This window comes from Dioscorea cayenensis, chromosome 3, assembly GCF_009730915.1.
Source record: "Dioscorea cayenensis subsp. rotundata cultivar TDr96_F1 chromosome 3, TDr96_F1_v2_PseudoChromosome.rev07_lg8_w22 25.fasta, whole genome shotgun sequence".
In the NCBI taxonomy this organism is placed as follows: Eukaryota; Viridiplantae; Streptophyta; class Magnoliopsida; order Dioscoreales; family Dioscoreaceae; genus Dioscorea; species Dioscorea cayenensis.
In genome coordinates, this window is record NC_052473.1 from 8,572,701 (window position 1) to 8,587,712 (window position 15,012).

Here is a 15,012-nt window from a genome sequence, read left to right on the forward strand (position 1 = left end):
TATAATTATATTTATCCAAATTATCTAAAAATAATTTTATATACTTATAGGAAGAAAAATAATAAAAAAAATCAACTTTTTGTTATTAAAACTGCGTCACAAATAAAAGTTATTACAAAATCTCCAAGAAGAACATAAGGATATCATTCTAGAATACTTTGTTAATGTTGTTTCATACCAGCAATGGATACCAAATCTTATACATTTTCTTATTTCAGTAAAACGCAATTACTCTCGTATAGCATATTACAAGAACTAAAGGAATAATCAAGCACTGGATCATGTTTAGTGAGAGATGCTTAATATCAAGTTAATATCAAGTTAATATATATACAAGAAGATTTTACGTGCATATTATGATTTTTTTTAATAATTGAATTCAAAAATCAGTTCTCTACCAAATGTAGCAATAGTTTACAAAAAAACACACTTAGAATGGTCATTTTCAATTAAAAAACAAAATGTCATCGCCTGAGCTTGGCCCAGTGACGGACAAACCGCACACCCACATGGAGGAAACCGCGTAGGCACACAAGGCCTAAAAATCTACTGCAAGCAAAAACAATCTAACAACAGTACGAATTACAGATATGAAAAGACAACAACTTTCGTATACAACTTCAAGGACTACATCATGATGGAAATTACAACTCAAATATACTGGGGGAAAGATACTCTACGGCCCACTAAAATATAACCAATAACTTTCTTCTTATATGAAAACAATTAAGAACAACTTTATGAGCTTAACAACGCAGTAAGCAATCCACTAAAAATAATTGGGGATCATACAAATTTAAAAGAATAATTCCAATTCCAATATCAAATAAACACTACAAAAATATTACAATTTTGCAACAGTTAGTTGAAACGGATTTGCAACAGTTTTTGTAACATGATTGTAACAAATTTGCGATGAAATAGTTTTCCGTGACAATAAAATGGAGGGAATAGCGCGGGAGATACTTTGCAACAAATTTGAAACAAACATATGCAACGGATGTTTTGTTGCAAATTTGCAACGATAATTGTCACAGATTTGCAACGGATTTTACCATAATTTTTTTTAAAATAAATCCAGTAAAATTAATATACTTTTCTATTTGAGTAAGTATATTTACTTTCCTAATTATTTCTATAATTTTATTATTCCAAAAAATAATAATTTATTTTTAAAAAATACTTAAAACCAACTATTTATTTTTATAATATTTTCAATTCTAAAATATTTTTTTGAGAAAATATTAAATTATAAAAATATTTAATTTTTTCTTTTATAAATTAAAAATATTTATTTAAAATTTTAAAATAAATTGATTATTATTTAATATTAATATTTTTCCATATATATTTTATGCCAATTAAGAATTATTTTTGGGAGCCAACCTCGTACATATGTTCAAGCTAATACCCAACAAATTTTCTTCAAAACATCAAAGAAATTTTAGTTATCTCAAATATTTTAGTTAATTAATAGTACAATTTATTTGAAAATATTAAATTTTCATAACAAACTGTTTTAAAAAATAAATATATAATATATATATATAGTTAGCGAAATGTTTAAAAATACTATGAATTTAAAAATTTAACTAAATCTTTATTTAGTTAGATAAAAATCTTTATGGATAAAAGCTTTTTTTTACATCATAATATATGCTTTTTATTTATGAAACCTTTATTACCCCAATTTGTATATAAAAATCTAACTAAATCTTAGTTTAATATTAAAATAAACTAGGGTGGTTTTAAAACTATGTTTTAAAACTTTGTTATCAATTAAATAAATTAAGGGTTTGTTTAATATTTCCAACTTCCCCTCTTATGTTATTTGGAACCCTAGGACCTTCTCCTCCTCTACCCAGATCTCATCTCTCTCGTATCCCAGTCTCATCTCTCCTAGATCTATCTCCTCCTCCTCCTCCATCTCCGTCCTAGTCTTCATCAATAACGATCTTCGCGAATCGGACACAGGTCTTCCTTCTCAAGCTCTACTCCTACGACCTTCGAGCCGCCGATGGAGCTACAGCGCAAATCCGGGAAGGTCCCAGTCCTTTCTATTGAGATAGAGCTACGGCGCAGATCCGAGAAGGTCCCAGTACTCATCTTCTTTGAGCCTAATCTTAGGGTTTCTTGGATCCCTGGTCTGATTGGATCTGGACACCAAGCTCCAGATCCAAAATACCCATTGTTCTACTGTTCTAGGTGAGTTTAATCTCCATTTTCTCCGGTTTTTGACGATAAAAAACGCTTTTCTTGGGGTGATTTTGTTGCTTGTTCTTTGAATGAAGTAGTATCTGATAGTTTGGAGTTAATTTCTTGTTTGTTTTTTGAAATATTGGATTTTGTGTAGTTTTTGTGCTATTTGAGTGGATTTAGTTTGTTTGTTATGGTAAGGATAAAAGAGAAGTAGATCTCTGATCTTTGCTTGACTTTTAGGATGTCTATGTTAGTAAGTTTTTGGAGTATTTGATCCTGAGGTGGAATTTTTGCTTATTTATTCTCAGATCTTTGCATTTGCTTGAATTTTTTTTTTTTGCTGTTTCTACTGGTAATTTATTTTTTTCTTCTTCCTGTGATAATTAACATTATGCCATTTGAATCTGTTGAGCTTTCATAACTTGATTGTAAATTAACATGATTTCCATTGTTCTCAATTGGATGACTAAAATGTGTTATATTGTGCAGCTCACTTAAAAAATTGGCTGAGAAAGGTTGTTGGGATATTGCAACTTCAGGAGTATGTAGTAATTATATTAATCCTTGCTTATGACTTATATTCATGTTCATTTGTATTTCTTTATTTTCAACCAGATTCTGTCAATTAAAGATTAAAATGCACTTAGGATGCATCAAACTTGTAAAAAGTATCGCTATTTAGCTATAGTGGGTCATCGAAATAATAAAATACCCGGTGAGTGGGTAGTCGAATTCAGCAGAGAATAATTGTTCAAAAGCACAAAGTATCGCTATTTAGCTATTGACAAGTTCCCCTTGCTTATATCCCGTAAGTGCACGGGCTTGTCGAAGTAATAATCCCGGGTGAGCGGGGTCGAATCCACAGAGAGTAGGGAGTGAAAATACTTAATTTGATTCTTAGCTATGTGGAAGATCAATTGTGATAGGTGTGAAATTGATTCAATTCTCAACAATAAAATCAACAAGTGAAAGAGCAAAAGTAAGAAGAGGGTAAGGCAATCGATAAAGATGGGGTACTCGGATAATGCTTCACCCAGGATAATCGCTTCAAGTGCAAGAACTCTCTATTATGCTTCCTAATCAATCCAATGGTGAGTCGTGGAAATCCTTACATACATAGTCCCAAATCTAAGGTCAACTATGCCTAACTCTATACATGTCCCGGAGGAGAAATCGAACAATCTCAACACCTCGCACTCGCATAGAATTGCAATGAACTCTAGGGATTCCAAGTGATAAATCTCTTCCTAAATATAGACCTAACCCTTTGGTCCAGGCGGAAGGTCCCTAGCTACAATTAAGCCCTAGATACTAAGATCCTCTCAACGCTTCACTCCATTGCATGCGCAACTATGCCCCAGCGGAGGTTCATCCCTTAGACCACTCACTCTATTATGGCCGCAAAAAACTCAAGGAACGGAGGTAGAATCTATCACGCGAGGGGAAAGGGGACGCTCCCTGCACCTCTCGACTCACCCTCTCCAACCTAGCTTTTGTCTAACGCTTGTGGTGTGTCACTCACTCACAAGGTTACCAACAAGAACTCTCAACCCTAGTGTCACTCTAGGGGAAATGTTCATACAATCAAGCATTCAAGGTTGGAACTCACAATAAACATCAATTTATTGAAAGCATAATAAAGAAGTTCAATGAAACGAATACATCCTAAGGTTCACAATCGCCCAAGTACCCACTAGGGGTTTAGCTCTCCATGGAGCTAAGTACAATCAAAGAAATGGAATGTAAAAGCAATGAATTCATAAAGAAACCCCCTCGATGGTCGTGTCGATGGTCTTATGGAGAGTCCTCTACTGTCGTCCAAAGATTCCTTCGTCCCAGTATAGGATACGCCTCGATCGAAGCTCCCCTACCAACCTTCTTCCCTAATGGAATCACGATGTTGGAGCCGTAGAACTTCTCCAAAACCTTGACCAATACCCCTCGAAACCCTAGCCGAAGTCCTCTCACAAGTTGGGGAAAAGATGGAGAAAAAAATACCAAAATCGGGGCTGAAATCGGCTTTAAATAGGGTGGAATCAGGGCGATCGCGACGGGCGTGTATGATGTCACACGCCCCTATGGAATTTCCACACGGCGCGTGGATAATTTCCACACGCCCGTGTGGATTCTCTGTTTCTCTGATTTCTCGGCCGGGTTGCAACAGTACTTGCTACAGCAACCTACTACAGTACTATGCCAGAAATACTCCCGAATTCCATACTTTCATTGGGGTAACGCAAACGGGCACACGTTTACATCGTGAATCACTTGCCTCTTCAATGATGTGCACGTTAGTGGATCTCTTGTTCTTATATGCATAAATCAGAATGTTCGAGTGTGACTGCCTTTGTGCCCCTCCAAATGAATGTGCTCACTCGAATACGAGGAGGTTGGCACACACTCTAGCATCTCACACCTGACCTATGTTTTCACGTTTGAACCTTAGCAAGATCTCCTCCAAAATAGGTGCATTATGATCCACATTGGCCTATTTCCTTCATACTCGGCCTCACAACCCTACCTGCATAAAAGTAACATAAAAACACACATATTAATGTAAAAACCTGAGAAAAGTAATGCTCAACATAAGGAATGAACGCTTCGCATTCATATCGCACAAGCACTTATCAGCTATAGTGAAACCAATGTGTGATGTTACTTCAAAATATCAATGCAAATGAAAGTAAAAGAGAGAAAAGAGAAAGCAAGAGGAGTACGGAGAGGTAATCGATGGTCAAATGGGGTACTCGGACAATACTTATCCTAGGACTATTGTTTCAAATGCAAGACTAATATTATGCCACATAATTGAAATTTAATGAGTAGTGGAAATCCAAAAACACACGGTCCCAATCCTAAGGTCAACCGTGACTAGCCCTCTACACTATGCCCCGGTGGAAAGGGATACTCTCAACACCTCACACTGTGTGGGACTGCTTGAGGCTATAAGGACTCCAAGTGATAAATCCTATTCCCTAATATAGATCTAACCCTTTGGTCTAGGCGTAAGATCCTTAGTCACGATTAAGTCCAAGCACTAAGGATTACTTCAACACTTCATTCTGTTGCTCGTGTAACTAAGCCCCAGTGGAGTTTGTCTCTTAGTACTTTTACTCAATCGTGACCGCAAAGAACTCTTGGAATGTGGAGGTAGGATAAATTACATCAGAAGGAAAAGTGGACGTTCCGCTACCTCTCGACTCACCCTTTCAACCCTTTTCAATCTCGCTAAGTCTGATCCTAATGAAGATGTCACCCCTTCAAAGGATAGCCAACCCTAGTGTCACTCTAAGGGAAAATCAAATCAACAAGCAAACAATATTGAAACTCAATTAAAAAATCAATTAAAGGAAACATAATAGAAATCAATGACACAAAATCATCCTAGGGTTTACAAGTCCAAGCACCAACTAGGGGTTTAGCTCCCCATGGAGCAATACAAAGTCAAAGATAAAATCAAAGATAAATGCAAGAAATCCATAGAGAAAGCTGCCTTGTTGAATGTATCGATGGTCTTCAGGAGCTGTCTTCTCTTCTCCGAGGACTCCTTTGTCAAGTCTAGGGCACACCTCACCGAATCGATGCCGACAAAGCCCGCCCAATAGCTCTCCTCCAAAGAGAATCGATGTCGAATGCCGTAGAACTGCTCCTAAAACCCAGCAAAAGCCTCCGCAAACCCTAGCCGCGCTATCCCCAAAAGATAGTCAAAAGATAGGAAGAAGATCCCCAAATAAAACTCTCAAAGCGGTATTTATAGGGCTGAAATCGGGCATCCATACGGGCGTGTGGAATTTCCATACGGCCGTGCGGATTTTCAGGTTGCGTTTTGCTGCGCGCTGTGAACAGTAATTGATATAGTGATTTTGCTACAATGATTTTGCTACAATAAACTGCTATAGTACTTTGCCAAGATACTCCCGAATTCATTTTCTTCATCGAGGCCGTATAATTGGGCACACATCCATGTAGTAGATCGTGTCGCATCTTCAATTAAACTACATTAATGAAGCTCTTGGAAATGTTACACATGTTGGAACACATGAGTGTGACTGCCTTTGTGCCCTTCCAATTTGTACATTCACTTAGAGCATTTTGGAGGTTGGCACACACCCACATGTCTATGATCACAACTTGTGCCTTGACCATTGTTTGATACAAAAATTCAATCAACAATCGCGTCCACGATCTACTTTTGCTTCCTTTCTTCCAAACTTTTCTCCACAACCCTATTTATACAAAAGAACACAAATACACATGATTGAGCTATAAAATCTGATAAAAGTGATGCTCGATGTAAGAAAAGCATACTTCGTATTACTTATACACAAGCACTTATCACTGAGGCCCCTTCAAAACTTGGACCCTGTCACCTTTCTCATGCCAAGGAATGGCTTATGGTGAGGCCAAAAGAGAAGACATGGCATGGTTGGAGGTAAGGCCAAAGGAAAAAAACATGGCATGGTTGGAGGTATGGCCAAAAGAAAAGATATGAAAAAGACCAAATTTCCCTCATAACTCCAAAGTATGCAATAGATGAAAATTCAACCTTCAACTTACTCACCAACTATTGCAAAACCATGTATGATGGGATTTGGGAACTCCTTTTGATGCCTCAAAAATTTGGGTGAGAATGTATGGCATGGGAAGGTTAAAAGAAAAGTCAAGCATGTCCTTGAGCATAGGCTTTGAAAAGACAAGCATGGAAAAAGCATGGTTGACCATGCTTGACCTGTGTGGGGCTCACACAAAAATGAAATTACTATCATATAGGATGGAAAAGAAAAGCCAAAGCCACTTGGTTCAAGTAGTTAGAGGCACTAACATGGTCCCTTGTGGGGCGTACAGAGTGGTGAGGGTTCGAATCCTCATTGGAGGAATTAACTCACCAGTGATGTTGCACTCCTCACTCACGTGCGTCCATGAGGTGAGGGCACGCTCGAGACAATAACTCATGTGCGCATGCCCCTTGTTGATAGGTTCGTTCAAGGAAATAACTCACTCGCGCACAATAGAGATACTAACATGTGCTTGTCACTCTTGTCACAAAAAAAATTAACATTAACACTAGCACCACAAGTACCAATCCTTTGCTCTCTAAAATTGTGAAATTACAGTGGTTTAGAAATCAGTTACATGTATATATGTACTTCACATACTTCTAACTAGAAGAATAATGATATTACAAATATAAACTCAACATTATAGCACCAAAAAGTTGGCCATTGACACACACCTTGTGTTTGTGTACTTACAAGTGCACGGATTGTTGAAATAATAAAGTACCCTGGTAAGTGGGTAGTCATATCCATAGGGAATAGTACTCAGAAACACTAGAATTGCTATTTAACTTTGGTAAGGATGATTCAAGAGTGATGTGAACAACATAGATGCAAGTTAAAAACAAAGCAAAGAAGAAAGAGACGCAATAGAATATAAGGAGGCAATCGACAAAAAATGGGGCACCCGGACATTGCTCATCCCTAGGACTATTGTTTCAAGTATAAGACTAGTCATTATGTCTCCTAATTGATGTTTAATGAGTCGTGGAGATTCTAAAACACACGGTCCCAAACCTAAGGTCAACTGTGATTAACCCTATACTATGCTCCTCCGGAAAGGAATACTCTTAACGCCTCACACTGTGTGGGGTTGCATAAAGCTTTGGGGACTCCAACTGATAAACCCTATTCCCTAGTATAGATCTAACACTTTGCTCCAGGCAAAAGACCCCTAGTCACAATTAACCTCCAGCACTAAGGATTACTTTAATTCTTTATTCTATTGCTTGCGCAACTAAGCCCCATCGGAGTTTGTCTCTTAGCACTTCACTCTATCATGATCGCAAAAAACTCTTGGAACGTGGAGGTAGGATAAATCACACCGGAAAGGAAAGTGGATGTTCTGTTACCTCTCAACTCACCCTCTCGACCCTCTCCTACCTTACTTTGTCTAACCTTCATGGTGTGTCACTCATCGACAAAGACTACCAAGATATATTCTCAACCTTAGTGTCACTCTAAGGGAAAATCAATGCAATAAACATTCAAGGTTGGAACTCAATTAAAACATAAATTGAAGAAACAAAACAAGAGTCAATGAAACAAAATCATCCTAGGGTTTACAAGTCCAAGCACCCACTAGGAGTTTAGCTCTCCATGGAGCAAGATACAATCAACAATGAAATCGAAAGTAAAAGCATGCTATCCATAGATAAAACCCCCTTCTAGTTTGTATCGATGGTCTTGTGGAGTTGCTTCATCTTCTCCAAGGGTTCCCTTGTCAAGCCTAGGACACATCTCGGCAAATTGATGACGATAAAAGCTCCCCCAATAACTATCTTACGAAGGAACGCGATGTCGAAGGCCGTAGAACCACTCCAAAGACCTAGACAAAGCCTTTTCAAACCCTAGCTGTGAGCGCCTCCAAAGATGGGAAAAAGATAGGAAGAGAATCCCCAAAACGTTTGAAATAGCGGTATTTATAGGGGTTGGAATCGGGCATCCACACGGCGTGTGGAATTTCCACACGGGCCGTGTAGATTTGCAAACTTAAGTTTTTCGCGCGCTATAAACAGTAAGTGCTGCAGTGATTTACTACAGTAGCTGCTACATTACTTCACCGAAATGTTCCCGAATCCACTATTTTCATCGAGGCCACGTGAATGGGCACACACTCATGCTGTATATCGCGTTGCATCTTCACTAAAACCACTTTGACGAAGATTTTGCTAGTATTGCACAAGTCGGAACACATAAGTATAACTACCTTTGTACCCCTCAAAATTATATATTCGTTTGAGCACAATGGAGGTTGGCACACACCCACAAGTCTTTAAGCACAACTTGTGTCTTCACGTTTGTTCACTCCAAGACTTCATCAACAAATGCATCCATGATCGACTTTTGGTTCATTTCTTCCACAACTCTCCACAACCCTGAATGCACAAAAAAATACAAATACACATGCATAAGCGATAAAATCTGAGAAAAATAATACTCAATGTAAGAAAAAAATACTTCATATTACTTATACACAAGCACTTATTAGCCATAGAAGACATGGAAATCTTCTTATTATCAAAAGAACCTTACACGAATATATATAATTCATGTCTCTATATTTGCATGGTTAATTACCTTAAATATGATCCAAAATAAATGTTCTTACAACTAAAAGATTAAGTTAGAAAAATAGATATGATAATTAAACAACACTATCAAAATACTTCTTAAAATTAAACAGGAGGAAATGATTGTAAGTTCTCATTTGATTGCTTAATCAGGGTTGTAAATAAATTCACGTTATACATATATAATTGCTACAATAGCGAATAAAGCATAATTAAAACCATTTTTCTATATAATTTAATTTTAGATTTATATTTTAGGTGAACTCTGAACTAAATAATTATCCAAATTAAGAGTTTGTCAACTACATTACTAATCAATTTCAAGAAGAATAACTAACAGTTTAAAATAAAACAACCTTATATAATATTACAGCTTGGCATAAGAGGGAAACACTTTTCTTTTCCAATTCATTATGAAGTCCTTTATACTCAATACTGGAAATGAACAGAAAATCCCTCCAACGTTCAGGTATTCACAAAAAAACCCCATGACTTTGAGTATTCCCAAAAGATCCTTCCTTTTTCTGACAGGTTATTTTTCAGACCTTTCTGACATAAAGGTGATTGACGTTGACATAAAGGTAACAGATATTAACTGGTCTGACTCTCAGTTTTGAAGCGAAAATATCAAATTTTAAGCGGAAACCCATAATTTTAAGCAAAAAAGTCAAATTTTAAATGCAAATGTGTTATATGTTGAGTGAAAACTTATGTAGTTAAGTGAAAACACCAAATTTTAAACGGAAACTAATAATTTAAAGCGGAAAAGTCAAATTTTAAATGCAAATGTGTATATGTTAAGTGAAAATTTATGTGGTTAAACGAAAATACACAATGTTAAATGGAAACTATATATTTTTAAGCGGGAAGTACATGTTGTAAAATAGAATAAACTAACAGAGTAAGCTACATTAATTGAAAAGTACACTGTCATGATTGAAAAATAAGCTGTAAAAAAAAAGAGGGACTGTCTGGCAAATTCAAATGTCAGAGGGTCTGTCTGGGATGTTTTGAAACTTTCAGGAACTAAAAATTAATTTTTCCCTACTCAATATTGTACAAGTCATTTGTGCTTGTGGAACTGAAATGTCTCAAAATTTATAGTTTCATAGTGATAAAATATAAATCTAATTGAATAAATTTTTTTTTAGTAATTTATATTATTAACATGCTCGATTCCCACAATTTTTTTTAAACAACTGTTAAATTCTTCTAGGAGGATATTCTTGCATGACGAAGACAGTTTATTTACTTTTCCTCATCATCAAATCAGACAGTAGACTTCCAACACATAAGTATGCATCCTTATTGATTTTAATGTCCAAGTGCGGATTAACTTTGAGGTTTTCTTGAGAAATACATGAAAGGAAAAGAAAGCTTTTTTTAATCTTTTTTTAAAAAATAGAGCATTTTTCATGGAAGGCCCAAACAAAAAGTTAAGATACTTAAAATAATCCATAAAATCCAGAAAAAAGTTTGAAAGGAGAGAGAAAAAGTTATAGGGATCTGTTCCTCGTAGAGATGAAATCCATGCAGCACAAATGCTTATAACGTGGTCACAATTTTCAAAAGATGTGATTCTTATGATTGTAACATAAAATTGATTCTTTATTCTTCATGGATGGTCATGACTCCATTTTAAGCATCATTTTATTCGTTATTTAATCATTTAATTATATGTTCCCATATCTAAATTGAGAATATATTTTAAATGATTATCCAAATTTGGTTCCACGATTGGAGAAGAAAGTGGAATAATAATTGTCACTATCCTCATGAAAGTTGATTGGATTCTTTATACACACATACTGGTGATTTGGAATATTAGCCTCTGCATTAATTACTTTAGGATTGGATTCTGCAATTTGATCAAGTATAATCCATAGTAATATCCTCTCTGTTTTCTAGGACTATTGGGAGAAAAAAAAACTAAGTTTCTTTTGTTAAAAAATTGTTATATCTAGTAGAAGAATAGGGGAAAAAAATGTTTGCGCATGTTTGAGTAAATTTAAATTTAACCAATGATTGCATTTAATATGAGCCAAATCAATTGTAATAATGTATGCATCAACCATTTAAATAGATGATTGAGAAATTCAGTGTTGTGTTATGCGTGCGTGCGTGCGTGAGAGAGAGAGAGAGAGAGAGAGAGAGAGAGAGAGAGGAGAGAGAGAGATTATGACATGATATTCATAATAGAAATTAAATAGCATGCCTACCACCATAACATATCAAGAACTAGTACTTAGATATGTGAAACAAATTTTATAAACCAAATTATTAATTAATTATTATTAGACTGCATACCGGCTATAATTAGTCTATATATATGGTTAGTGTATTTTTTTTTCTTCTTTCCTTTTTTTTCTAGTATATAACCTAGATACTGCACTATTATATAAACCTTTATAAACAGAACCTAGATATTACAGATATTACGGAATTATTCTTGATAGCAAGACTTTTGTCTCTTAACTTCCATTATCTTTTGAGAGAAGAAACAAGAACACTCATCTATATTTCCTTTTTTTAATGCTGAACAACACTTACAATATTACACACACATATATATATAGAGTATCAGTAGCATGCATAAGAGATAAGTTACAACTTATACATAATAAATTGAATATAAACTACCCACTAATCATGGATAATATAGAAACTAAATAACTGATTCTTCTCCATGTAAGCATGTTCCACATCAGCATACAATCATTCAAAAACACCAACACTCCCCCTTGATTGGAAGCTGCAAACTCCAAGTCTTGATGTGAGATAGTTGTGTTTATGTGCTGGTAATGCCTTTGTCATTATGTCAGCCAGTTGATCCTCTGTACTACAATACTCCAAACATATCATTTAATCTTATATTAAGTTTCTGATGAAGTGGAAACAGATGTCTATGTGCTTTGTTCTCCCATATTGTGCTGGATGCTTAACTTAGCTATGGAAGATTTATTGTCACAATGTAGACATGTTGCACTTGTTTGCTTTTGGCCAAAATCAATGAATAACTTCCTCAGCCAAATAGCCTGGCATGCAGATGATGTGGCAGCAATGTATTCTGCCTCAGCTGTTGAAAGGGTTACAACATCTTGCTTCCTGGAACTCCAAGTGACTGCACTTCCACCCACGATGAAGATACTTCTAGATGTGCTTCATCGATCCTCCAAAGCTCCTGCCCAATCACTATCAGTGAAGCTGGTCAACACTGAGTTTGGGACATGAGTATAATAAATCCTAGAGTCTAAGGTTCCTGCAATGTATCTTAGAACCCTTTTAGCTACACCATAATGTTGTTTTGTAGGGCTTTTCATATACCTTTGTTAGTGCAACCGCACTATTATTGGCATGATTTGACACGTAGTTAATGTGACATGGCAAAATTGATGACATGGAGAGTATGGTGAAATGGCAAGGAGTTTTGGCTTGCAAGGCAAGACATCTTGAAGATCTTGGTGGTATTATTCTTGGTAACTTGTTCAAGATCATATCAAGACCATATTTAGGTGATTTGATTGAAGACTAAATATGGTAGAGCTTAATTGAAGAAATATCTATCAATGGTATGAATGAAGGCTAATTGAAGATATGATTTGAAAAATCCTTTATGAGAATGATTGAAGATCATTAACGGCAAGATTTGAAGACCAAACTTGGGTGAATTGAAGATCAAGTTTGGAGAATCTTTGAAGACCAAACTTGGAAGGTTGAAGACTAAGTTTGGCAAGTTCCATGAAGACGCACAAGGACATGCGCCCCTTGCGAGGGGATTGCGTGATGATGAACTGAGGAGGTAGGCTAGTTGCCGGCAGTCGGGATCGGGAGATTTGCCGGCAGTTAGGGCCATGTTGCAACTTATGTTCCAACAGGAGTTGCAACAGCTAATTTCAGAAGGTTTTTTAAATTGGTAGCCGCGGAGATTCTAAAAGAGGTATGTGCTATATTTGTGACGTTGAGGCGTCTATATAAGCTACCTTGCTCGTAGATTGTAAGTGTGACTCTTGTAGGAGAGTGGGCGAACACTAAACAATCTAGAGAGATAGTAATCTTCATTGTTTGAGAGTGTGAGTGACAAGTGTTTGTACTCATGTATTTTTATCTCTTTTAGTGGATTGTTTATCTCCATGCTTGGCACCCCAGACGTAGGCGAGTGGACACCGAACTGAGTTACCAATATTGTGTGTCTCATTCTTGTTTTGTTTGTGTGAACTTTCTTTGATGGTTTGTGTGAGATCTATGAGTGCTTGAGTATTCCCTAAAACCCACAAACCACACCGGTGGAACTAACAAGTGGTATCAGAGCATTGGTCACAGTGTTCACTTTGGTTGCAAAGTCGGCGAGGTCCTAACAAGTTCCATTGATGGTCGAAAAAGAGGGAGCTTCCGTCACACGACCACCATTGCTAGATGGATCAAATTATCTATATTAGAAGGTAAACATGAAGGCTTTCATTAAATCTCTTGATGAGAATGCATGGACAGCCATAGAAGAAGGATGGTCTCCCCCAATTGAAGTTGATGAAAACATGAACGAGACATTGAAAATGAAGAGTAACTAGTGTTCCGAAGATATGTTCAAAGCAAATGCCAATGGAAAATCACTCAATGCTATTTTCGGAGGAGTAGATGAGAACTAGTTCAAGTATGTTGCAACTTGTGATTGTGCCAAGAAAGCTTGGGGGATTCTTCCAACCATTCATGAAGGCACCAACTTGGTAAGAGAATCTAAACTTCAAATGCTAACAATAATGTTTGAGAATCTCAGGATGGGAGAAGATGAGACGATAGCCATTTTTAATGCCAAATTGATGGGCATAGCAAATCAAGCCTACCATCTCGGCAAGAAGTACTCGGATAAGAAGCTAGTCCTGAAGACTCTTAGATCGCTTCCAAGAAGATTTGATGCTAAAGTTGCTGCAATAGAAGAAGCAAAAGATATCACAACTATGAGACTTGATGAGTTGATGAGATAGCGTATGAGATGAATCTGAATCAAGGTAGAAGAGAAGAAGATATAGCTCTGAAAATTGAAGCAACAAGCCCAAAAGAGTTACAACAGACTGAAGATATAGAAGGAGAAATTGCCCTTTTGGCCAAGGAATTGTGCAGATATTTCAGAAAAATTTAGGAAGAAGACAAAGCAGAAGATGCAGTCAATACTCACACTTCTTTACCAACTGACAAAGATTTTAGAAATTTCAGTGCTTTTGCAAGTCCTGTTACAACATCAGTTGCAACACCTGAAGAAGCTGTTTGTGAAGAAGTGACTGAAAATAATCTTCTTCATGGGTACGAACTTGTGCTGAATAAACTTTACAAGATGCTCATACAAAACAAGAGTCTTGCAAAAGAGTTAAAAGAATGTTAAGAAAAGATGAACAATGCTGAAAAGACCATAAACTATATGAAGAAAGGAAAGGCCAAGATTGATGAATTACCTTTTCAAACAAGTGTGACACAACATCATATAGAAGAGACATCAAGAGACAAGAAAGGCAAAGTTGAAGCTGGTTGTGTTCTATCTAATGCTCATGAATACAAACAAGTAAAGTATAACAAGGAGAAGAGACGACATAGAAGACAAGTTCCTATATGCTTTCATTGTGGAAGAAGATGACATATAAGACCCAAGTGTCATCAACTAAAGGCAGATAAGAGGAATCATAGAGTACTTGGGA